Source organism: Bos grunniens, chromosome 23 (genome assembly GCF_055505025.1).
Source record: "Bos grunniens cultivar Pamir isolate PY7600 chromosome 23, Bosgru_T2T1.0, whole genome shotgun sequence".
NCBI classification, from domain to species: Eukaryota; Metazoa; Chordata; class Mammalia; order Artiodactyla; family Bovidae; genus Bos; species Bos grunniens.
Window position 1 is genome coordinate 43,900,987 of NC_141187.1, and position 23,645 is coordinate 43,924,631.

Consider the following 23,645-nt stretch of genomic DNA (forward strand, 5'->3'; position numbering starts at 1 on the left):
ACCAGATCATCCACAAAGGATTGGCGACTGATAGCTGTTTCTCATTGACGTTGGTGGAAATTCCCGGACAAAGGATCCATATCTTCAATGTACTTAGAGAAAATTTGTCAATCTACAATACTGTGCTGTAAAACTACCTTTTAAGTATGCAGCCACAATAAAGACTTCTACAGACAAACCATATCTGGTGGCGCTTCCCATGGAAAGACTACCACCTTAGAAAATTTCAAAAGATCATTTTAAGAAGGAAAATCATAAAAAAAATAATAAATAAATAAACAAAGAAGGAAAATCATTCAAGGTGAGCATTCTGAGATACAAGTAGAAATAAACAGCAAAGATTTAGGTAAACCAAAGTAATGACTGTGTAAAACTATAAAAATAATGTCTAGTTTGTGTGGAAATCTAGATCAGAAAAGCTAATGTATTATAGAATAACAGCATGTAAGCTGGAAAAACCTTGACCACAGTTAAAGAGATATGAGGTCCTTATCTTATTTAACTGGAAAAGTAAACGCTAAAGAGTAGACCAAAGCCTTTAACTTTCATACAAAGTGGAATAGGAAAAGAAATAAATAATCACCGATCCATAAAAAGGAATGGATGCAGATTGAATCAGCACAATTAGTGACCCTGACCAAATGGATCTGTGTAGAGCATTGCACCCAACTGTAGGAGAAAATGTCCTTTTCCCCCAAAGCATATGAAATAGTAATGCAGATTGTTGGAATGCTAGGCCATAAAACTGGATTTCAAAAGATTGTACTCACCCATATTGTGGTCTCAAACCACAAATAAAGATACAAATGATATGTTAAATGAGAGCTTCCCAGATGGTACAAGTGGTAAAGAACCTGCCTGCCAATGCAAGAGATGCAGGAGACCCTAGTTCGATCCCTGGGTTAGGAAGATCCCTTGGAGGAGGGCATGGCAACTCACTCCAGTATTCTTGCCTGGAGAATCCAATAGACAGAGGAGCCTAATGGGCTACAGTCCAAAGGGTCACAAAGAGTCAGACACAACGAAGCAACTTAGCATGATCTAATATGTACTAGGAAAAGACGAAATCCTAACCCTCAAGCTTTTCTTCTTGGGACCAGATGGTACATAAGAAAATGAATGAATGAATAACAATTACAAGAGGAGAGAAGCACATTGAACTTGAAGAACATGCAGCAGTGTAAAGCAGCAGAGACCCAGGAGAGAGGGCGAGTTGGTGGTGGCTATTTTAGACTTCAGGATTCTTCCAAGGACAGGAACTCATGCCGCCATTAGGAAATGGAAAAAGCCCACATCCTAAGTAATAGAGTCGGAATGAGCTCCCAGCCTGATGCCTTCTGCACGCAGCCATTTGTGGCCGGGCCAAGGTTGTGGGTAAGCAGGCTGCAAAAATTTGGACAACAGGATGATGCAGGTTAGATAAGGGGTCTCCAGGACTTTGGCTCCAGAAACTCTTATGAGCCTTTATGTCCGAGTCTCTCCTCTCCCTGAGGCCCACGGCCTCATGTTGCCCTGGCTCTCTGGCCCTCCTGGCGGCTCCACCAGCCTTCTTTGGAAGCTCCATGCTCAGACTGTTATCCCTCAACCTGCTTCCGTCAGGCTTTGTCCTGATCATCCAGGAGCCTGGCAGGATGGCCAGAGCATCAGGGGGGGTGGGGAGGCATAGCATGCCAGTTCCAAGTCCAGCTGCGCGACATCGGCCAGGCGGCTCCCTAGGCCTCCGTGCCTTCATCTGTGAAATGTGGAGGCAGACCATGACCTCTGGGAGACCTTCCAGCACTAGATGCCCTGCGGCTGGGGGCTGGGTGGGTGCTAAGGATCTCCTGACAACACACCAGTGTAGGAATGGGAGGCTCCCTACCTGCACACATTCACCTTTTGAGCAAAGCTTTTGCTCACCTTAGCCCAAAGAAGTGGGGTTTCATCAGCCTCTCAGCCAAATGAAAAAGATGGGGTGGAGGCTGCCATCTGAGTCACCTTTGGCCTCCTGGGGAGCCAAGAGTACAACTGGGAGGAGAGCAAAGACTTCCTACAGCAGGGGCGTTGTGTAGCGTTTTGAGGGACGTGAAGGATTTCAATAGATGGGGAAAGGCCCTCCAGAATAAGGGGGCAATGGGAACAAGTCAAGGGGGTGGGAAAGTGGGTGGCACAGGTGCCCTGTCTATAATATCCCTGGGTGGGACAGCAGCCCACGAGAGTCAGTGCCCAGAGGTGCCTATGAGAGAGTGTGTAACAATAGCCATCTCCACCAGAGACTCCTGTGTGCTCTGCATACGTTTACAAGTTTATTCTTCAAACTGAGTCTGTGAGGTCAAGCATTACCATAATCCCCATTTTACAGTTGATGAAACTGAGGCCAAAAGGGATCGACAGGGAGGAAACTAGGATTTGAATGCAGGGCTGACTCTAACTGACATCAGGAGTGGAGAATTCAGGAGGGCTGAGTTGGGTGAAAGAGCCTGGGAGCTGGGGATTTGAGGAAGGAGCTGGCAGATGTGAAGAAATTCCGGGTCTGCGCACAAGGACATGACCAGAGAAAGTCGTGAGGGGCTGACTCTGGTGGTTGGTGCCTCTTTGGAGTAAAAATGTTCATAATGAAAGTTCTGCTTGACAGATGATAAAGGCTCTGGAGGGATTCACGAGGGAAGACAAGTGTGTGCTGTGCATTATCCTGACGCAGTTACTGGAGAGAGCGGGAGGATGCGAGGCTTGTCATTCTGTCTCTAGGGGAGGCAGCCAGTAGTGTGTGGAGTGGTGGGCTGGTAAACTGCTCCACACACACACACACACACACACACACATGCATGCACACACACACACATGCCTTAGTTTGTAGCATCTGCTGACTTCATGGTGTCAATACTCCCCCAGAGGCTGATTTCAAGGTATCACTGTGATGTCACTGGACACAGAGTTGGGAAGACAAGTGAGATTCAAGTCTCAGAATAGCCCTGAGATTTGTCATCGAACTAGATTTGGGTCTGGAGGGATAGGATAGAGGCCAGAAGAGTCGGGTATCCGATGCATTGCTCTTCACTCCTGTATCTTCTTGTCTGACCAGCCTCTTTCCTCCTGTGGAAGGATTTTCTGGGGGTATAAAAGAAGAAAAGATATAGACTGTGAGGAAGGGCAAAGGCATGTGAGATCTGCCCTCCCTGGACCACACCAAGACCCTTCCCCTAGGGACCCTGCCCCTGAGGATCAACTTCTCCATCAATATGCTGTCGTTGTTCAGTCGCTAAGTCATGTCTAACTCTTTTTGACCCCGTGGACTGCAGCACTCCAGGCTTCCCTGTCCTTCACCATCTCCCAGAGTTGGCTCAAATTCGTGTCCATTGAGTCAGTGATGCCATCCAACCATCTCATCCTCTGTTGCCCCCTCTCCCTCCTGCCCTCAATCTTTCCCAGCATCAGGGTCTTTTCCAGTGAGTCAGTTCTTTGCATCAGGTGGCCAAAGTATTGAAACTTTGGCTCCAGCATCAGTCCTTCCAGTGAATATTCAGGGTTGAGCCTAATCTGGTGTTCCCTTCCTGAGGTTGAGAATGTGCCCCCAGAAGCTTGGGAGAGGCGGTGTGCCATAGTGGTCAAGAGACTGCCTGAATCTGAGCACAAGATCTACCACTTATTAGCCATGTGACCACAGGCAAGTGGCTTAACAACTCTCTGTGTCAGTTTCCTGCTCTGTAAAATGGGGGTCATGTGCTTACTTCATAGGGTTGTTGTGAGGGTTAAACTGTTACAAGTAAAGCCCTTAGAACAGTGCCAGGAACATAATAAGTGCCAAAAGAGTATTTGTCACCATCATCACCATCATTATCGTCTATAATCGTTACTCCCATTTGCTGGTTTTCTGCTTTCAATGTAAACGGAAGCTATAATTAGTAATATAATTATAATGCACAAGTTACAATTTATTCTCAAGCCTGCATGCCTTAAAAATTTCTCCAGGTTTATAATAACTTCTCAGGTTGAATATTTCTTAACGATAGTTACAGTTCTCCGTTGGTTTTCAGTATGTATTTAATCTGGGCACATGGACCTGGTGGAAAAGCGTAACTCCTATTCCAAAACCACCTGGTGGGCAAAGGGCTGTCCTATTTTAGATAGCTGGGTAGAGAGGACTGCCAATCAATGGATGACCAGTTTCCCATCCAAGGAGATGGTAAGACTCTGCCCCTACCCTCGTTGTAGGCAGAGACACCTCCCATCTTCCCCGAGAGACAGAGGTGTGCTGTCCAAGTCTATTCTGCATTCTTAGTGACATGATGTGTCAGGGTCTAAACGTCCTTCAGAGGCACCCAGTTTCATCTGCCACCTGATTTTCCTGTACAGCATCCCTTGTAGTGAGCACCCAGCTTCTGCCCTAATATAGCCAGTGATGGAGAACTCGGTTTCCTTAGGATTCTGTTTCTATTTTCAGATAGCTTATTGCTGATGTCTGGCTCTACACATGGAAAGTCTTTCTGCCTTCCCAAAGCTTGCAGGTACTCTTCTGGTTTAAGCACTTTGGAACACATAAGGTAAGTTTAATTTCTTTTCCATAAGGCAATCTTTCAATTATTTGAAGACAGGCATCCTATCCCTCTATGTCTTCTCTTAATAAGCAAGATGATTCCTTCGTTTGTTCTATGTATAGCTTGGTTTTAGTTTTCTTCACCTTGCTGGCCGTTCTCCCTGAAATGCACTTCAGATTGTATGCCTCACTTTTAAAATGTGGAACCCAGAAATGAATGCAAAATTCCGGGTATGTTTTGAGTAGCACATAGTACAGGATGGAAATGCTGCCCTCCATTATCAATTCTTTACTTTTATTAGAGTCAGCTTTGGTCACTTTCAATATTTTGCAGCCACGTTGCTTTCAACTGATATTGGATCAATTGTTGACTAACACTCTCAAGGCTCTTTAAAAGTGTCAGCTGCCTTTACATCGAATTTCTCCTCTACATGTACTGTAAGATTTTAGCACTCAGATCCTGGACTATTAACTTTATTAAATCTAATTATTTTTAAATTCTGCTTATCATTCCAGCCCATCAGAAGTATTCAAGCGTATATAGGGCCTGTGAACCATTTCTCTGACAGATTCCGGAAGACTAGAAAGCCCTCACTAGGTTTGACATAACTCCATTAATGAGTATTCTCTGGATATGATTTCTGAACAGTTAATAACCCACTCACATGTTCTAGCACCAGACCCATTTTTTCTCTACGTTAAGCACAAGTATATCATTAGAGACATCACCAAGTGTTTTGCTAGTGTCCAGATGCCTGAATGGGAATGTGTGAACATTGTCTTTATCTGCCAACCTCCCACTGAGGGATGGAAATGGGCTGGACTAACGGGGTGTGTTCCTGTGAACCCATGCTGGGTTCTATAATCACTGCTTTGTCATTTGGGTGCCCATTATAACAGCGCTTTAGTAATACATTCTGGAATCTTGTCTGAGATCCATATCAAGCTCAATCATCCGTAGTTTACAGAATCCATTTTCTCTCCATTTTAGAAAATTGGAAGGCTATTTACTCATTTCCAGCCTTCTAAGATCTCTTGACTTCTTCCCAAACAGCATGCCTATCCTGTCCCTGATCTCCCAACTCGTCCCAAATAGAACTGAGAGGCATTTTGTTTTTGCTGTTGCCTTTTTGTCAGCCTGAGGTCATTTTGCTAAAATACTGTCTCTGTCACTTTCTTACATGCCTCTTAAATGTGTGTCCTTCTTCCTATCCTGTCCTTTAAAATCAGAGCTTCCAGAGCACTGTATTGCAATTGTAAGTGAATATTGGGGTTACTCAGGGAGATTAAAAAGTTATGCTGATTTCTTACCCTAGACAAATTGAATCAAAACTTCAGAGAGTGATGCAAGCGTTTGTATTCTTTTTTTAAGTCCCCCAACAGACAGCCAAAGCTGGGACTGTAACGGAGTGATATTAGTTTTGTTTGTTTCTGGTTTTGTGTGCAGGTTTTTGTTATTCGTTTTCGATTTTTTTTCTCTCTCTCTCTTTATCATTGACCTTACCTGTATCTGCATTGTGAGATTTGACCATTTGAGAAATTTCGGAAACATTTTGAGTGCAATGGACCTTCATTCTCTATGCCTCGGAATTTTGCTTTTCTTTACCTATGAATCTTATCTGGGAATCACACTGTCGCCATGTCTGTTGGCTCCCAGTCTGTGAGCTCGGTGACCTTTGCCCTAAGACTCCTTTTTCGTCGTCTTTGATAAACATTACTTTATCCTCGTAGGTCAGAATTAAATCTAGGACAGTAGTTTTTCCATTTGTCTGCTTAATCTTTTTGGAAACTTGGGCAAGGCAAGTTTTAGGCTGCTCTGCTTTGGGCCAAATGAGGCTTTTAGTAGATGTTTATAGAGTTGAAATTCCCCATCATTACCAAATCATGCTTGTAGTCATTTTTTTTAAATGTATTGGGAACCTATTACACTTTTTATTTATTTGGCACATTGGTCCAGTCTATACATTGGTGGTGGTTTAGTGGCTAAATCATGTCCAACTGTTGCGACCCCATGGACTGTAACCCTCCAGACTCCTCCGCCCATGGAATTCTCCAGGCAAGAATACTGGAATGGCTTGCCATTTCCTTCTTCAAAAGATCTTCCGACCCAAGGATCAAATTAGAACCTCCTGCACTGCTGGCGGATTCTTTCCTGCTGAGCCACGGGGAAGCCGATCTGCATATTTTGCACGTGCTGTTCTGTGCTTAGTCGCTCAGTCATATCAGACTCTTTGTAGCCCCATGGGCTGGAGCCCTCCAGGCTCCTCTGTCTGTAGGATTCTCCAGGCAAGAACACTGGAGTGGGTTGCCATGCCCTCATCCAGGGGATCTTCCGAACCCAGGTCTTCCGCATTCCAGGTGAATTCTTTACCATCTAAGCCACCAGACAAACCTAATTTTTCCTTAGAGCTGCTCAGAGAGTGGTAAAAATACAAATTTTAGGATCCAATCCCAGAATGTATGATTTAGTAGAAATCGTAACAAGAAATTTCATTTTAAAAGCCCCTTGCAGGAGCCTTTGGAAGGCGGCGGCGGCGGCATCTGTGAGCCAGAGTCCAGTCAGGGCATGGCGGCGCCGACGGCCCTGTCAGAGCCAAATTACCGCGGGGCCCGCTATGGCAGCCCTGACATGAGCGCCAGCGGCTCCAAAGCTCGGGGCCTGTGGCCCTTGACCTCAGCCTCAGGGGCGGTGGCCCAGAGGCGGTGGTCGCTGCGCAAGCTCTGGTGCGACAGCCAGGCCGAGTCGTGCCCCACCTTCGCATTCATGCCCCGCGGCTCCATGTTCGATGACGAGGATGAAGATCTGCCTCACGAAGTCTCTGAGGAGACAGTCGTCACCAAGAACGGGCCAAGCTGAGGCGGGTGCATCAGAACCTGATTCCTCAGGGCACCGTGAAGCTGGGCCCACCTGGATTTCCCTGTGATTCTCTATGAGGTATGAGACTGGGGCGGGAGTGGCAGGCATAAACACCCCCTGCTGCAGCAAGACACCCCCAGGCTCAAGGTGTGGCCGCCTTTGAGGAACCGAGGCTGCGGCCACAGCCGTGAATAAACTCCACTGGCCTGGAACCTTCAGCTGTGAGCCAGGCAGTCCTACAGCGCTGGTTGGGTGTTGGTTTGTAAGTGGACTAGAGATGACTGGTTGAGAAGGCAATGGCACCCCACTCCAGTACTCTTGCCTGGAAAATCCCATGGACGGAGGAGCCTGGTGGGCTGCAGTCCATGGGGTCGCTAAGAGTCGGACACAACTGAGCGACTTCATTTTCACTTTCATGCATTGGAGAAGGAAATGGCAACCCACTCCAGTGTTCTTGCCTGGAGAATCCCAGGGACGGGGGAGCCTGGTGGGCTGCCGTCTATGGGGTCACACAGAGTCGGACACGACTGAAGCGACTTAGCAGCAGCAGCAGCAGAGATGGACGGGTAGCTGGCAAGGCCTGATGGCAGAGTTACCAGTCCAACTTCCCTAACAAGGAGCATGGCCGGGCACCTGCCGGTCAGAAATGCCTGCTTCCTGTGCCCTTGCCTGGCCTACATTCTTCCAAGCTTGCCCAGGGCCCAGCCCTGCTAGAGGCTACAGCACTTTACAAGCCGGGTCTGCCTTCTTCCCTCCCCAGGGCAACCGGAGCTCTACAAAAGTGGGAACGTCCTTTCCCTCCCTTCCTTTACCAGCCGTTTGCTACCTTGATTCCTCCTGTGTTGGACAGAGGCTGGGGCAGAACAAGCCTGATTCTTCCTCCCTACCTGCCCATTTGTTCCCAGGATGGACAATTTGCTGTCTGTTATTAGGAGTAGGGACTGGGGTGTGGGAGGTTTCTCCCTCTACCCAGGGCTGGCCTGATCCCTCCCCACTGTAACCAGTTGCTGCCCCTCCACCCCAAGTTGAGAGCACATACGATGGGGAGCAGGAAGGGCTCCGGATGCCTGTGCCCCATCCCACCTACTGTATCTAATCCCCCTTGCCCTTACACATCCACCACCCTGTGGTAAGGCACAGCACCCTAGGGCTGGTGCCAGTAGCTCTGAGGAACCCACCACCCCTTTCCCTACAGTATACCCATCCCTTCAGGATCAGTCAAGAGAAAAGTACTGGAGCCCTTGGGATGAGGGCAGAAAGGAGAGAAAACATTTAAAATGTGAAAGCTTGTATAGTCCAGTCCATGATGTTGTTGGGGTACAGTCTGATTTCTACATAGAAATTATTATTTTTTTTAAATTCCTTACTGTGCAAACTCTGTGCTTTAAGTATCTGAGAAATGGTTTGGGGAGGGTACTCCTCAATCTAGGAAGGCTGTTGTGTTATTTGTTCAATAAAATTATTTGTAGACCCTGAAAAAGAAGAGTCCCCTGAACAATGTTGATAATGGGCCAGATTTAATAAGCCCTGACCTGTACCACAACAACATCACTTCTATTCTTGTCCCCTTATCTCTTGGCTCTTCAGCTCGTATCCATCCACAGGCCCATGAATTTCCACAAAGATGTCTGTCTTCTTGGCACAGTGTCTGGTCAGTCTCTTCCTGTAACCGGCCTATTTGTCTTAAATAGAGCATATGCTTCCATCAGCCTATTTCAGTTCTGTATCTCTTCTTTCCCAAGCCTGGTGAATGAAACAAGTTCATATTTATTGCCCTATCTTCTAAGAATTTCTTTCAAATTATCCCCAATTTATTTTGTTACTCATGCTTTGCTGACAGCATAAAATAAGACTTCTCAGATTAGAACAATTTTTTTCTGCCCCCTGCTCAGTTGCTTTCTAGTTAAAAAAACATCACCAGACACTTTATTCATTCTTACATATTTGCTGTATGTAATATCTTCTGATTTTCACAGCAATAAGTTTTATGGATTTATCTGGACATTTTATTTGTCGTCTGTACTTTATGTTTAAGGCATTCTTCCCCTTTCAGTTCTCTTTCCTTTCAAAAAACATTTTATTGTGAAAAGGCTAAAAAATACTTCAAAGTATAGGGACTAATATAATGAAGTTTAAGGTACCTCTCTTGGCTTCAGCTGTATGCCAGTTGAATCCTTCAGAAAGCATGCTAAGATGGAGTTAGGAGAGCATACATCTTATTGGGGAGTGACACCCACAGAAGGAAATGGGAGGAAGCAGGATGGAGCAAGGGGAGCCTTTAGAGGGTGATGCAAGGCAGGCAAAGTTCATCACAGTTCAACAAGGAGGCCCTGGATCGATTGTCTTTGGAGGAGCCTTATATTGGCAGAAATGGCTGGGCCCTTGGGTCACAGTCTTACTCGGTTATTGCTAGAGCCATCTTGAGAAGACTGTGACTTCTAGTACCCTTGAAGGAATTAACCACTAAAAGATGTCTGCTAGCCACACAGCTCTAAACTTGCTGCACTTTTCTATTCATAATTGCAATTGAGCAAGTTTGGCCCAAGAAGCACCCAAGTGGATCTCCTGGCTCCACCCGTGTTCCCTTCTGCCAGCCCAGTGGAGAGGTCTGGAGCAAAAATTACCCATTAAAGGAGTCCTGCATTGGGTTTAAATGGCTAAACCCTTGGACCACAGTTTTCCTTAGTCACTGGCTGTGACTACACTGAGAAGAATGTGGCCTTGACTCAAAAGCTGAAGTTGACCTGAAGGAGTTAACAAGGGAAGGCTGTCTCTAACCACTCTCTTTGCAGCTGGGCCAAGCAGCCTTTCTTAGAGGCAACCAGTAAATCTCCATGTCTACTCTAAAAAGATCATCATCAACATTTTCCAAGTCTTGAATTATTAAAACACTCCTGATTGGATCAGTGAGTTTCCGGGCAAATTCTTTCTTTCCTGTCCTCATGAAATGCATTCTATTCTCAGCCAGGATCCTATCGTGTTGCTATCTAAAACCGTGGCCCAGCAGTCTAGATCCTGCCCCAGTACCACCTGCAGAGTCCATTGCTCATGTTCTTGACTTCTGTCTCTCTTCCTAAATCCTAGGTGTTGATCTGAAGGATCAGTGAAAATAGCACCTGGGCTTCCAAATCCTTCAGTTTCTTGCTTCAAATTTTATAATCCTTAAAAAGTTATTTCTGATCACTTCAAATGGTATTATTTGTACCCCTAAGATGGTGATTGCAGCCATGAAATTAAAAGATGCTTGCTCCTTGGAAGGAAAGTAATGACCAACCTAGACAGCATATTAAAAAGCAGAGACATTACTTTGTCCAGTGGTCATGTATGGATGTGAGAGTTGGACTATAAAGAAAGCTGGGCACCGAAGAATTGATGCTTTTGAACTGTGGTGTTGGAGAAGACTCTTGAGAGTCCCTTGGACCGCAGGGAGATCCAACCAGCCCATCCTAAAGGAGATTAGTCTTGGGTGTTCATTGGAGGGACTGATGTTGAAGCTGAAACTCCAGTACTTTGGCCACCTGATGCGGAGAGTTGACTCACTTGAAAAGACCCTGATGCTGGGAATGATTGAGGGTGGGAGGAGAAGGGGAGAAGGGGACGACAGAGGATGAGATGGTTGGATGGCATCACCGACTCGATGGACATGGGTTTGGGTGGACTCTGAGAGTTGGTGATGGACAGGGAGGCCTGGCATGGTGCAGTTCATGGGGTCACAAAGAGTTGGACACAACTGAGCTACTGAACTGAGTTGTAAAGATGGATGTGGTTTATAACTAATTAATCTGAAGGACCTCCTGTTACATCCCAAATACTTGATCCCGGAAAGTCAATCACAGTTATTCTAGAAGGACTTCCCTCCACTCCTCAACCAAGAGTCCCAATGCCATGGCATGCCCCTCTTGTCTGAAGTTCTTAGGGAGTTCCCTTACACTAAGGATTGATCACACTCCTCATCATTGTACTTTTTTTCTCCAGAAGTTTGGGCTTCACCTTTCCTGGGCCATTCTCAAATCACCTGCAAAGCTCTGAGAGTGAAGAATTTCTTTCCCTTGGCTTTTCCTATGTCACATTTTCTTAATCTCTTTCTCCTGATTCCAGTTTTAACTCCCCAACCCCCTCCCCACCCAACACATTCTGAACTTCCTTGTTTTCTTTTTGCATTATCCTTTGCGTTTTCTTCAAGATTATCCCAAACATGTAACATCCATAGAGACAGTCCTCATGCCCTTCACTGGCTGTCAGTTCTGAACAGTGGTCTGCATTTACAGCGAATGCTTCCCCTTGCAAGCATCTCCCACCAGCGCAGTGCAGGTCACAAGTCTAGTTCCTGTGGCTTCTACCCTTCCCAGTTAGGGTTGAGAGTCCAACAGGAAGAATATCCATCCCAGACTCTGGAACACCATGCTCTCAGGACTACTTTTTTAGTCACCCCATCGTCCGATAACTCCCACAGGTCCCCTGGTCAGAAGACCACCTGGTGATTTTGCCCCGTCAAATTACCACCAGTTGCAAATGTTTGTTTAATGCTTATTGAATTGTCAATAAGTAACACTATTCCACCACAGCCACCAGATTGCAAAACGCTGAGGAACCAGAGAGAAAAACTCTAAGGATTTAGTGATTTATTCACCTTCTCCCACTTGCCAGCCTCTGCTGCAGTGTCAGATTTAATTTGTCTCCCCAGGCTTAGGCCAGCAAGAACAATTCTTCTAAATTGACTATCTCCACATGCAAAATGGGATCAACATTTTTGTCCGAGTTGAACAATCAATTCTTACAAAAAGTAAAACAATCAGTTTGAGTCTTTTTCTTCCTACTTAATTGTTGAGCTGAATTGACTGATCAAATAGCGACAGCGTCTAAGGTAATGAAAAATACCTTTGGCAGCTAGGAATGCAGGAAGCGCTTCTCTTAATACAGGAGTCCTGACAGATTCTTTATTATTCTCCCTAGTCTATAGGATACTTGAATACTTCCAGTGATGGGGAGAGCTCTACCTCACTGACACTCTACCAAGTCCATTTATTAGTCATTCCGTCATATCAAGTTACCCTGGAGTTGGTATGGAGACATTTAATGGACACACAACTTAATTTCACCCGAGAGCCCATGGAAATGAATGAGGACCTATTGTGTATCAGTTATTTGCTGGGCATCATGCTAAACAATGAATGACATTTGAGTTATAAAAAGTCTATTACGAAAACAAAGGTTTCTCCTTTTCAACTATTTGACTGGCAAAGATAAAGAAGAATGGTTAACACCTAGAGTGATGCGAGGAAAATGGGTGTTCTCAGGCTCAACTCCCGGGGTGGGAGGGTACCGCAGCCTTGCTGGAGGGCTGGGTACCATCTTGCATCATGGAGATGCAGACATAGGTAACAGATTTGTGGGTTCAGGGCGATTGGTAGGAAGGAGACAGTGGGGCTAATGGAGACAGTAGTATGGACATGTATACCCTAACATATGTAAAATGGATAGCAACGGGAATTCTCTGTATGTCTCAGGGAACTCAAACTGGGACTCGTGACAACCTGGAGGGGTGGGATGGGGTGGGAGTTGGGAGGGAGGTTCAAGAGGGAGGGGACATATATATATACCTATGGCTGATTCATGTTGATGTATGGAAGAAATCAACACAATATTGTAATTATCCTTCAATTTAAAATAAATAAAGAAAAAAATGCACATAAATTTGGCCCAGGAATCCCATTTCTAAAAATAAATCGTAAAGATACAAGTGGACAAAGATACATGTCAAATGATATTTATTGCTGTCTCATTTTTGATAGTGAAAATAGAAAGCCTCTAAATGGATTTGCTTGGTAGAAAGATATGCAGTCTTTGAAAACAAAACATCAAGATAGCTACACTTGCCTGGACATATGTCCACAATATATGTGATTTTGAAAGGTTAACACATTATGCAGTATACAATCACATATTTATAAAAAGGAGAAAAAACTATTAGCAAAAATATCTCAAAGAGTATGCATATGAAAGTTAATAGTGGTTATTTCCAGATGATGGGATCTTGGAAGAATTTTGCTTTTTTCTTTGCATTTTTCTTTATCACCTTAATTATTTTACAATAAGAATCCACCTTACTTTTATTGTCAGAAACAAAAGGAAAACCTTATTCACGTCTCTGAAACATCATTGGGTTTGTCCAGTTTGGTCTCTTTATTTTATAGATGAGGAAATTGGTGGTTCAGAGAGGTGATCACAAGGTTTTTGTAAAATTTCTGTAAGACATTCTAATTACTCTTCAAATGTTTGCATAGTATTATAAAGGGACACTTTGAAAGGGGCCCTGGATTATGCTCATTAGCACTCATTCAACCACAGGCTATACTCAGCTTTGGCTTCTGTGCTTGGTATGGGGACTCTTGGTATGGAGATACTTGGTATGGAGAAGGTTTGACGGAGTGTTGTCTTCCCATTTGTAGCTTTGCCTCAGTGCAGTAACTAATAGAAGAGTCATGTTTTCCTTGACAATGGTTTCTGTTCTTCCGCCCTTTTGGAACTCAGTCCCTGCTCCTGGGTTGCTCTTCATCTCTTGGTTGATTCTGTATCTGCCAGACTATGTGTCCTAAAAGAGGACCAGGCCTCGCTTTTCTGTCTCAGTCTTCATCAATATGTCAATGCTCGTGCACGGCAACAGCAATAGACAGAACACTAGCCTGTGTAATTTTTGTTGTTCAGTTGTTCAATCACTAAGTCGTGTCCAACTCTTTGCAACCCCTGGGACTACAGTACCCCAGGCTTCCCTGTCCTTCAATATATCCTGGAGTTTGCTTAAATTCACATCCACTGAATCGGTGATGCTATCTAACCGTCTCACCCTCTGCCAACTTCTTCTCCTTTTGCCTTCAATCTTTCCCAGCATCAGGGCCTGTGTAATAGATAAACCTCAAGTGAAAATCCCAAGTTGTAATGTAAAATAGAAGTGAGCATGGTGTGCCTGTGCAGTGTGGTCCATTGGGAGGCTGGCTTCTGGGAGCTGATGTGACTATTCAGACTCCGGTAACTGTTCTGATTCTGATGCTAGAAAATTGTGCTGCGTTGTGAGGAGGAAGGTGCACTGGGGCAATTCTTAGCCTTCTGTAAACCTTGGTTTAGAGATATAAGCAATTCTTCTTCTTCTTTTTTTCTTTTTACTTTTATGACACCAGTGAGTTATTTATTGGGGCAATCTTTTCATTCTCCTGCCCTTTAAAAAGAAAAAACCTGCCTCCATAAAGCATTTACAACAGAATCAACTGTTCTAGAAGAGCTAGTATAGGCCGTGGGTTCCAACTGATGACATACCTTCTTCTGCCTGGACTTGGCCTTGAGAAGCTTCAGGCTCAAGAGACTTCAGGATGGTACTTGGCAAAACCTCTGTGAAGGCTAGTGTTGTGAGAAGCCAACTAGTTGTTGAGCTTGCAGAGTGGTGCCAGGGGCATAGGCTTGACAATCTGGATTGAGTGAGAATCCGAATATCAGGTCTAGCCCCCTGGAGGAGTGAGAGAAACCCAGGTGGAATGTTGCTATCTGTGTTCTGGAGGGTGCCTGTGAGGGTATCTGTTATCTGTGAATTGGGTCTATCTATGTGTAATATCCAGAGTTTGAAAAAAAAAAAAAAAATCTGAGACGTCCTCTGAGTTTGTCTAGACCCTTGAAGACCAAAGTCCATTCCTTCTCCTGCTCTCAAGAACAGCGGAGCATGGGTAGAGGAGGGCCTCAGCTGCTGTTGTGCCTTCCTAGCTCCTAGTTTTCCCATGCCTGGGGCTTTGGAAACGCACGCCATTGTTTTCACAAATATCCCCACAGATTATCTTTAACCAGTAGAGATGGAGATGCAGTGAGGCTAGGAGCTGAACAGGATGGAGGAGGGGAGAAGGGAATTAAAGATCTTGACCCCTTCTCTCTGCAAGTCCCAGCATTACCAGAGCCCTGGGTCCTGAGAAAGACGATATCCAAAAATATCCCCTTCCCACAACTGGTTGCTAACACTTGGCATCCCACTTCCCTTCCTTCCTTCCTGCATTACACAGCTGGGGATATGATAGAAAGACGCCTGATCCCAGCCCCCATGAAACATATACAGGCTAGTGAAGAGGCAGATATTAACTGCAGGATTGTAGCAATAAACACATAATTAAAAAATTCTGCAAGTGCTCGGTGGAGAGATACATAGCGCCTTGGGTTATAAAATAAGGGTGTTGGCCTCCCCGTGGAGATCCAGGGGAAGGACTGATCATTAGTGCTTGCTCCCTTTAGTTCAAGGAACTGACTCCAGTTAAAATTGACAAGACCTGGCTCAGGTGACACTCAGGAGTGAGGGAGACAGGTCTGTGATTTGTTGGGTGCTGTATTAGAAAGACCTACTTCTTTCCTCCTATGAGTCTTTCTCCTGTGTCTCCTTTACAATTCACGCAAAACACTCACACTTCTGATCCCCAAATGCATAGAAATCTTCCCCTCATACAGAGCAGTTTTCTGCAACACCAGCTCGGTGTCCTACAATTTTCTTGTCAGTCACTCAGTCGTGTCCAACTCTTTGCGACTCCATGGACTGCAGCACACCAGGCTTTCCTGTCCATCACCAACTCATCACTTGAGAAGAGTTTGCTCAAACTCCTGTCCATTGAGTCAGTGATGCCATCCAACCATCTCATCCTCTGCCATCCCCTTCTTCTACTGCTTTCAGTCTTTCCCAGCATCAGGGTCTTTTCTAATGAGTCGGCTCTTCGCATCCTACTGTTTAACTCGGTTCTAACCCTCTCTGCCTGGAAGTAGTGCCAGATCCCTCGGCCTAGGGCTCAGTCCCACAGCTCTGCTCCCATCCCTCTTCAGATGCCAGTCACAAGGCCAGGCTTCCCCCGTGCTTTAGACCAACTGGCTGTGAAGCTGAGGTTCCCGCATACCCCTTTGGGTTTGGTTAATTTGCCAGAGTAGCTCATAGAACTCGGAATTGCCCACTTACATCTACAGTTTATCAAAGGATATGATAAAGGACATAGGTGAATATCCATAAGAGATACTCAGGGGGAGGGTAAGACGTGGGAGGGTCCTGAGTGCAGGAGCTTCTATCCCCGTGAAGCTGGGGTGTGTCCCCCTCCCGCTGTGGGTGTGTTTGCCTACCTGTAAGCTCTCTGAACCTCATACGATTGGAATTGTATGGAGGCTTCCTCATGTAGGCTTGATTGGTTATTAACTCCATTTATAGCCCTTCTTTCCTCTCTGGACAAAGCACAGTGGGAGGGTGGAGGTGAAAATTCCCTAATCTCTAGTTTTGGTGACTAACTCCATCCAGGATCCTCCCAGCTTTGTCTCAGAACAAAAGACGTCTCAGTGCTCTTATCACTGAGGAAATGACAAGGGTTTTAGAAGCTTTGTGCCAGGAGCTGAGGGCAGAGACCAATTTATATTTGCTATAATCCCAGAGTCGACTCATTGGAAAAGACCCTGATGCTGGGAAAGATTGAAGGCAAAAAGAGAAGGGGATGGCAGAGGATGAGATGGCTGGATAGCATCACTGACTTGGATGGACATGAATTTGAGCAAACTCAGAGAGATAGTGGAGGACAGAGAAGCCTGGCGTGCTGCAGTCCAGGGGGTCACAAAGACTCAGACACAACTTGGCAACTGAACAACAGTAATCTCACTCTGTGCCAAGCACTTCACACACCTGGTCCCCAGAGTCTCAGAAAGCCCTGTGAGTTTGGGCGCATTATCCCTGGTTGACAAATGAAGACTCAAGTTCAGAAAGGAGAAGTGACTTACCCACGGCCGAGTGCCTTCTGGGGAGCAGAGATCAGGTTTGAGCCCAGCGTGTTAGAGCGGGTGGGGTTCCTTCACTGTGTAGTAAATGAGAGGGCTCAGGGGAGCCACTTTTCCTTTGGAGCTCCAGGGAGGAACTGGAAGCCTGAGGGTGGGAGAAGACAGAGTTCCCACAAAAAGGAGGGGAAGAGGAAGGATGCAGAATCAGGACTCTGGTCAGTTTAAAGTCAGCTATGGTGGACTGTTGGGTTTCCCGGGTGGCACTTAGAATCCTGCCGGAGACATAAGAGACGTGGGTTTGGTCCCTGAGTAGGGAAGATCCCCTGGAGGAGGGCTTGGCAACCCACTTCAGTGTTCTTGCCTGGAGAATCCCATGGACAGAGGAGCCTGGTGGGCTCCAGCCTGTAGGGTTGCGAAGAGTTGGACAGGACTGAGGCGACTTGGCATGCACACGTGCATGGTGCGTTGTAGGGGTTCCCAGGTGGCGCTAACGTAAAGAACCCATCTGCCAGTGCAGGAGACACAACAGACATGGGTTTGATCCCTGGGTCAGGGAGATCCTCTGGAGGAAGCTATGGCAACCCACTCCAGTACTCCTGCCTGGAGAATCCCATGGACAGGGGAGCCTGGTAGGCTACAGTCCATGGGGTCGCAAAGAGTAGGACACGACTGAAGCAACTGAGCATGGAGCATGGCACAGACAAGGGAGAGCATGCTGACCGTTACCTGGTCCAGGTGGAGAACCGCCCTCCCAGCTGTTTACACAGCCTGTGCGGGGTCCTGAGAGGGGAGTCACCGCGTGAAGGTGCCTGGGACACTGAAAGGCAGGTGAGGGAGCGCGTCGGTTGTAAGCAGAGCTCAGATGTCCAGCAATCTTAGGTTGGCTGTTGTCTCTCTTATGGGCAAGCGTCTCCTTTGAAAGTGACGCCTGTGGGGCTGGAGGAGAGAGTTCTTGTAGACTCGTGCCACCCCGCCCTCTGAGCCCCACTTAAAGTCAGAGGGGGCAGCAAGAGGGCAGCTGGGGGGAGTGTGATGCGGGCGTAAATGAATGCCGACCTTGTTGGGATAACCGGCGTGCTTCAGCCTCCGCAGCTGTGGAGTCCCTGGGGAGTTGTCTGGCTACATGTGATTTTACATATCTGACAGCTAAATCAGAGATCCAAATGCCAAATCCGGCACTCGGGAACATTATGTGGATTTGTGACACTCCCGAGGGGACTTCGGATCCATAAAGCAATGAATGGATTACAATGAGGCATAAATACAGCATTTTCATCTGTGACATACAATCCTGCTCTATTATTTCTCACATTGTTACATGAAAGAAATCTATACCCCACTCTTTCAGGTCTGTGTCCAGAAATTAAAAGAAAAACAAAAAGAACTTTAAGATAGGGGGAAAAAAAAAAAAAAAAAACACCTCTCAATGCATCAGGAATAAACTAGGAACAAAGTGTGATGAGTGTGACAATTTCAATTTGCAATGGAAGGTCAACTCCAGGATCCCGCATGTCGTCAGCAAGCAGCTGTCTCACTCAGACCGCTGTGTGACTTTGAATAAATCATGTCACCTCTCTGGGTCTCCATCTCTTCTTCTGTCTCACGGACTCCTAAGTTACAGACCTGCCCTTTCATGGAGTGGGCACGATGGATCCACTCTGTGCTTCAGGAAGACCACGTTAGAGCTTTCTAAATTTCTTAGTGTGTTTATGTTTTTACAGTGCATGTTATATACCAGCATCAGTTCAGTTCAGTTCAGTCGCTCAGTCGTGTCTGGCTCTTTGCGACCCCATGAATCGCAGCACGCCAGGCCTCCCTGTCCATCACCAACTCCCGGACTTCACTCAGACTCACATCCATCGAGTCACTGATGCCATCCAGCCATCTCATCCTCTGTCGTCCCCTTCTCCTCCTGCCCCCAATCCCTCCCAGCATCAGAGTCTTTTCCAATGAGTCAACTCTTCGCATGAGGTGGCCAAAGTACTGGGGTTTCAGTTTCAGCATCATTCCCTCCAAAGAAATCCCAGGGGTGATCTCCTTCAGAATGGACTGGTTGGATCTCCTTGCAGTCCAAGGGACTCTCAAATATCACAGTTCAAAAGCATCAATTCTTCGGTGCTCAGCCTTCTTCACAGTCCAACTCTCGCATCCATACATGACCACTGGAAAAACCATAGCCTTGACTAGACGGACCTTTGTTGGCAAAGTAATGTCTCTGCTTTTGAATATGCTATCTAGGTTGGTCATAACTTTCCTTCCAAGGAGTAAGCGTATTTTAATTTCATGGCTGCAATCACTGGTACATGTCTAACGGGACAGGGGATAGGGAGGCCTGGCGTGCTGCCGTCCATGGGGCTGCAAAGTGTCGTACACGACTGAGTGACTGAACATCATCAAGCACATGTCTACCATTTATAAGTGAACACACATGCATGTTACTAAAAAAGCATGCTGAAAAATGCTTTAACTGAACAGAAAGTTTGGAGGTCACAGATATAACCCCACCCAGTCATTCCCCTGGTGATGGGAAGGGCTTTTTGCATCTAATAGTCCACGATTATATGTATTTGAGGCACCTTCTCAGTTGTCTTCCTTAAACTCCCACACTAGGACTGAGTGCATCGGCTGTCCAAGGAGAGATTTTTGTGCCCGTGTGTATCAGTCACATGTATGTGGGCTCAGAAACCACAAGATGCAATTGATGGACCCCTTAGAATGGCGCCTTCCACAGTCAAGTGCAGAGCTGCTCTATCTTTGCAAATACTTTTAAATCCCTCATATTTGCTTCACACTCTAAAGCACACAAAGCCGTTAAAAAGTAATTTTAGATGTATATACTGAGAGAGACAGAACAGGTATTATTGTCCTCTTTTCCACGTGAGGAAAGAGATTCGGAAAGGCCGAATGACTTCCCCAGGGCCACCCAGCTAGTATGTGACAGGGCCACCATCAAGCCCCCGCATCCTCTCAATAAGCACTCTGGGGCTCTTTGCACTTATAACTAAGTGCAAATGTGCTCCTTGGATCCCAGGGAGAATGAAGTGACAGTGTGTGAGCCGGCCAGTGTAAATGCAACCCCCAGCTATTTAAGGAAAAAAACACAAACCTGACACAGAGCTTGGGGCGCACTGTTGGCAGATCAATAGCATCATTCTTGTGTACACAAGACCTCACATTATTCAGGGAGGCCTGGCAGAGAGAGGAAAGCTGGCCCCCTCGTGCCACCAGCTGTCACGGCCTGCTCCGCTGCAGCTCCTGACAAGTGCTGTTGTGACAGTCTTTCTACAGACACAGTCACAGGGAGCAGCTTGATCGGGACAGGAGCAAAAAGCCTTGTTTACAGAGGTGCGCGGGAACAAAGAACACGTATATTCTTGAGAGCATGTAATTTTAAGCAGGCCTTCGGTCCCGCCAGCTGTGTTAGCTCTAGAGGATGCCAGGTACGGCCCCTACCCCTGAACTGGCCGCCTGCCCCTACCCCGGGAGATGGGACCCGACACCCCGGCGAGAAGCCTTCCCCTCTGAGCTCTTCTTCCTTCAGTCATGGGATAATGGCCAGCAGAAGCATTTTTATCCTTTTTAACCTCCAGTGACATCACTGTGGTAAGACCTGCAGCACTGTTTTGGTAACCAGGATGGTGCTGACGAGGTTGTAACAGAATTTAGATGGCTATTTGTCTGCGTGCTCTAAGACTGCAGATTCCTTAAAGGCAGAGATTCTGTCTTGTTTGTTTTCCTTCTTTCTTTTTGAAGTGTTTATTGTGGTAAAATACACATAACATGAAAGCAGCATCCTAACCGTTTCTAAGTGTACACTTCAGAGGATTAAGCCCTTTCCCCGTGTTGTGCCACCATCATCGTCCATCCCTGGAACTCCATCCCAATCCGAATAGAATGCTAGAGTTCTAATTTATATTCATTCACAGCTTTGACATAGCTCCATTTATTCTGGCATCTAGTATTACTGCTAAAAGGCTAGAAAGCTTATTATCTTACTGGTCTTCAAAAAAAATTGAATGAGGCTTGAAACTTCTAATTCAGTTCTGGGACTATGAAGAAATACTTTGTTGGTTATTTTCATGTTCCCAGACCTTCCACCACAGAGCCTCATCCATCTAAAATATGCAATATTTGAACTGAATGAGTCGTGATCCACATGTTGACCGTCCCTCTGGGAAACCTCTCTTTCTGCCATGTATTAGCCTTATAGCAGAACTCAGAACCTCCTAAAATTCACCATAAAGGATTACTTTAATTAATACTTGCCATGATGTGTATCACTCATAAAGGATTACTATCAGAATATGTAAAGAAGGTCTACAAAATGATAGACAATTTCATTGAGAAATGGATGGATGGATTAACATTTGAAAAGAAAGTTCACAAAGGAGGAAACCCAAATGATCCATGAAAATAAAAAAGAAAGCTTTTCCTTACAAGTAATCATGGAAGTGATTACTTGCATGCAAGTAATCATGCAAGTTCAAAACACTGAGATACTGTTTCACTCCTTTAGGAGTAACAAGCATATAAAAAACCCAACTGTACCATTGGCTGGCAACGCTATGGAGCAGTGCATCTCTTCCTTTGTTGGTGTGAGTGTAAACTGGTAGAACCACTTCGAAGAGCAATTTGGCACCATCAGATAAAACTGAAATTGTTCAAACTGAGCAGCAGTTCCTCTCCTAAGACATCTCAACCACTTGCATAGAATTAAACTTATGTTCTCAGGCATTGGCGTATGAAAGAAATTAACTTCTCATTTATGAATCTAGAATGGTGCTAGTTGCACACTAGCCATGGGAACTTAAGAATTACTCTGATTACCGCTTCTGTCTTGCAGTTCAGAGGAGGAACCCTGATTGAGAAGGGCTGTCCACTTGGCAGGTACGCAAGAAGACATATAAACAGACATTGTTTATAAAAGAAAAAAATCTCAAACAACCTAAATATCCATCAGGAAGAGAAAAAGCATGAAACCTGGTATGTTCTTGCAATGGAATATTGTAGTACAACAGTGGGGAAAACAATCTAGAGCCACATATATTAATTAACAAAGGCAAATATAAACAAATTCATTTTGAATGAACACTCAAATTGCAGTAAAATTCACAGAGTATATTTCTATTTCTATGAAGTTTTAAAATACTCAACAAACCATTATCTATTGCTCATATAGACTTACATAGTTAAAGTATAAAAAATGCATGAGGATGATAAACTCCAGAGTCAGAAGAGTGGCTATCCTTTATTCTTTATAACATGATTACTATGCCAAAATATATAATTATATATATTACATATTATATTTTATATCATAGACTACACATAAATATATGGGCTTCCCTGGGGTTTCCCTAGTGTCTCAGACAGTAAAGAATCTACCTGCAACTGGAGACCTGCGTTTGATCCCTGGGTCCAGAAGATCCCCTGGAGAAGTGAATGACTACCCACTTCAGTATTCTTGCCTGGAGAATCCCCATGGACAGAGGAGCCTGGCGGGCTACAGTCCATGGGGGTCACAAAGAGTTGGACATGACTGAGCGACTAACACACAAAAGTATATGATATAGAATTACTATATATCATTAATACATCATATTATTTTTCGTATTATTCCCTATAATTTCTATATGTCAAAATAGATGATTTCAAGAATGTACTTTGTTGAAAAACAAGTAAAATATCATATTTACTACCTCCTAGTAACCTCCTCCCTCAATCGATCTGCACTGAATTGTGATAAATGACCCTCCTTTTGGAAGACAGAGGAAGTTATTTTTGAAATTAGTTTAGACAGAATCTGATCATTTCACTGCCCCATTCAGAAGCTGAGGCTGGTTTTGGAGTGCTGCTGGGCAAAAGTCTACATTCCACAGTGTGACATTCAAACCTCTCTGCAAGTTGGCTCTAGACCACTTTAGAGGCAGTGCTTCAGTCTCTGTCTTCAAGCACTCTACATTCCACTCAGATTGGAGGGGTTGCCATTTTCCATTTCATACTTTTGCTTGATCACATTTTCTCTTCCTGAGAACTCCTTCCCTCATTCTTGCAATTTGACGTTATATACCAAAGCCTTAATAGCATGCCTACTCTCTGACACAGCCCATCTCCTACAAGAAAAAAACAACTCAGGATGCACATAAAAATTTAGCTTGAGCTTGTTTATTGCAGTATTGTCTCTAATGTCAAAAAGTTAAAAGTAAGCTAATGTCCAAAGAGGGCTTCCTAGGTGGCGCTAGTGGTAAAGAGCCCACCTGCCAATGCAGGAGATGTAAGAGATGCGGGTTCAATCCCTGGGTCAGGAAGATGCCCTGGAGGAGGGCATGGCAACCCATTCCAGTATTCTTGCCTGGAGAATCCCATGGACACTGGAGCTTGGTGGGTTATAGTCCATAGGGTCACAAAGAATCGGACACGACTGAAGTGACTGAGCACACACAATGTCCAAAGAAGGTTTAAATATATCCATTTCACACGGGATACCACACGAAGAAGCACAGACTC

General features: G+C 45.3%; 1 long non-coding RNA gene and 1 pseudogene across 1 annotated transcript; one reads left to right on the top strand and one right to left on the bottom strand.

Annotated features, from left to right (window-relative positions):
• Window positions 1-2,263: 2,263 nt before the first annotated feature.
• LOC147347723 (uncharacterized) lies at window positions 2,264-17,277 on the bottom strand. The gene is made up of 2 exons (XR_015152773.1): window positions 17,142-17,277; window positions 2,264-3,087 (listed from the first exon to the last, which is right to left on the bottom strand). It is a non-coding gene; the product is annotated as an uncharacterized LOC147347723 (long non-coding RNA).
• On the top strand, window positions 7,143-7,454 carry LOC147347724 (tumor suppressor candidate 2 pseudogene; annotated as a pseudogene).
• Window positions 17,278-23,645: the final 6,368 nt, after the last annotated feature.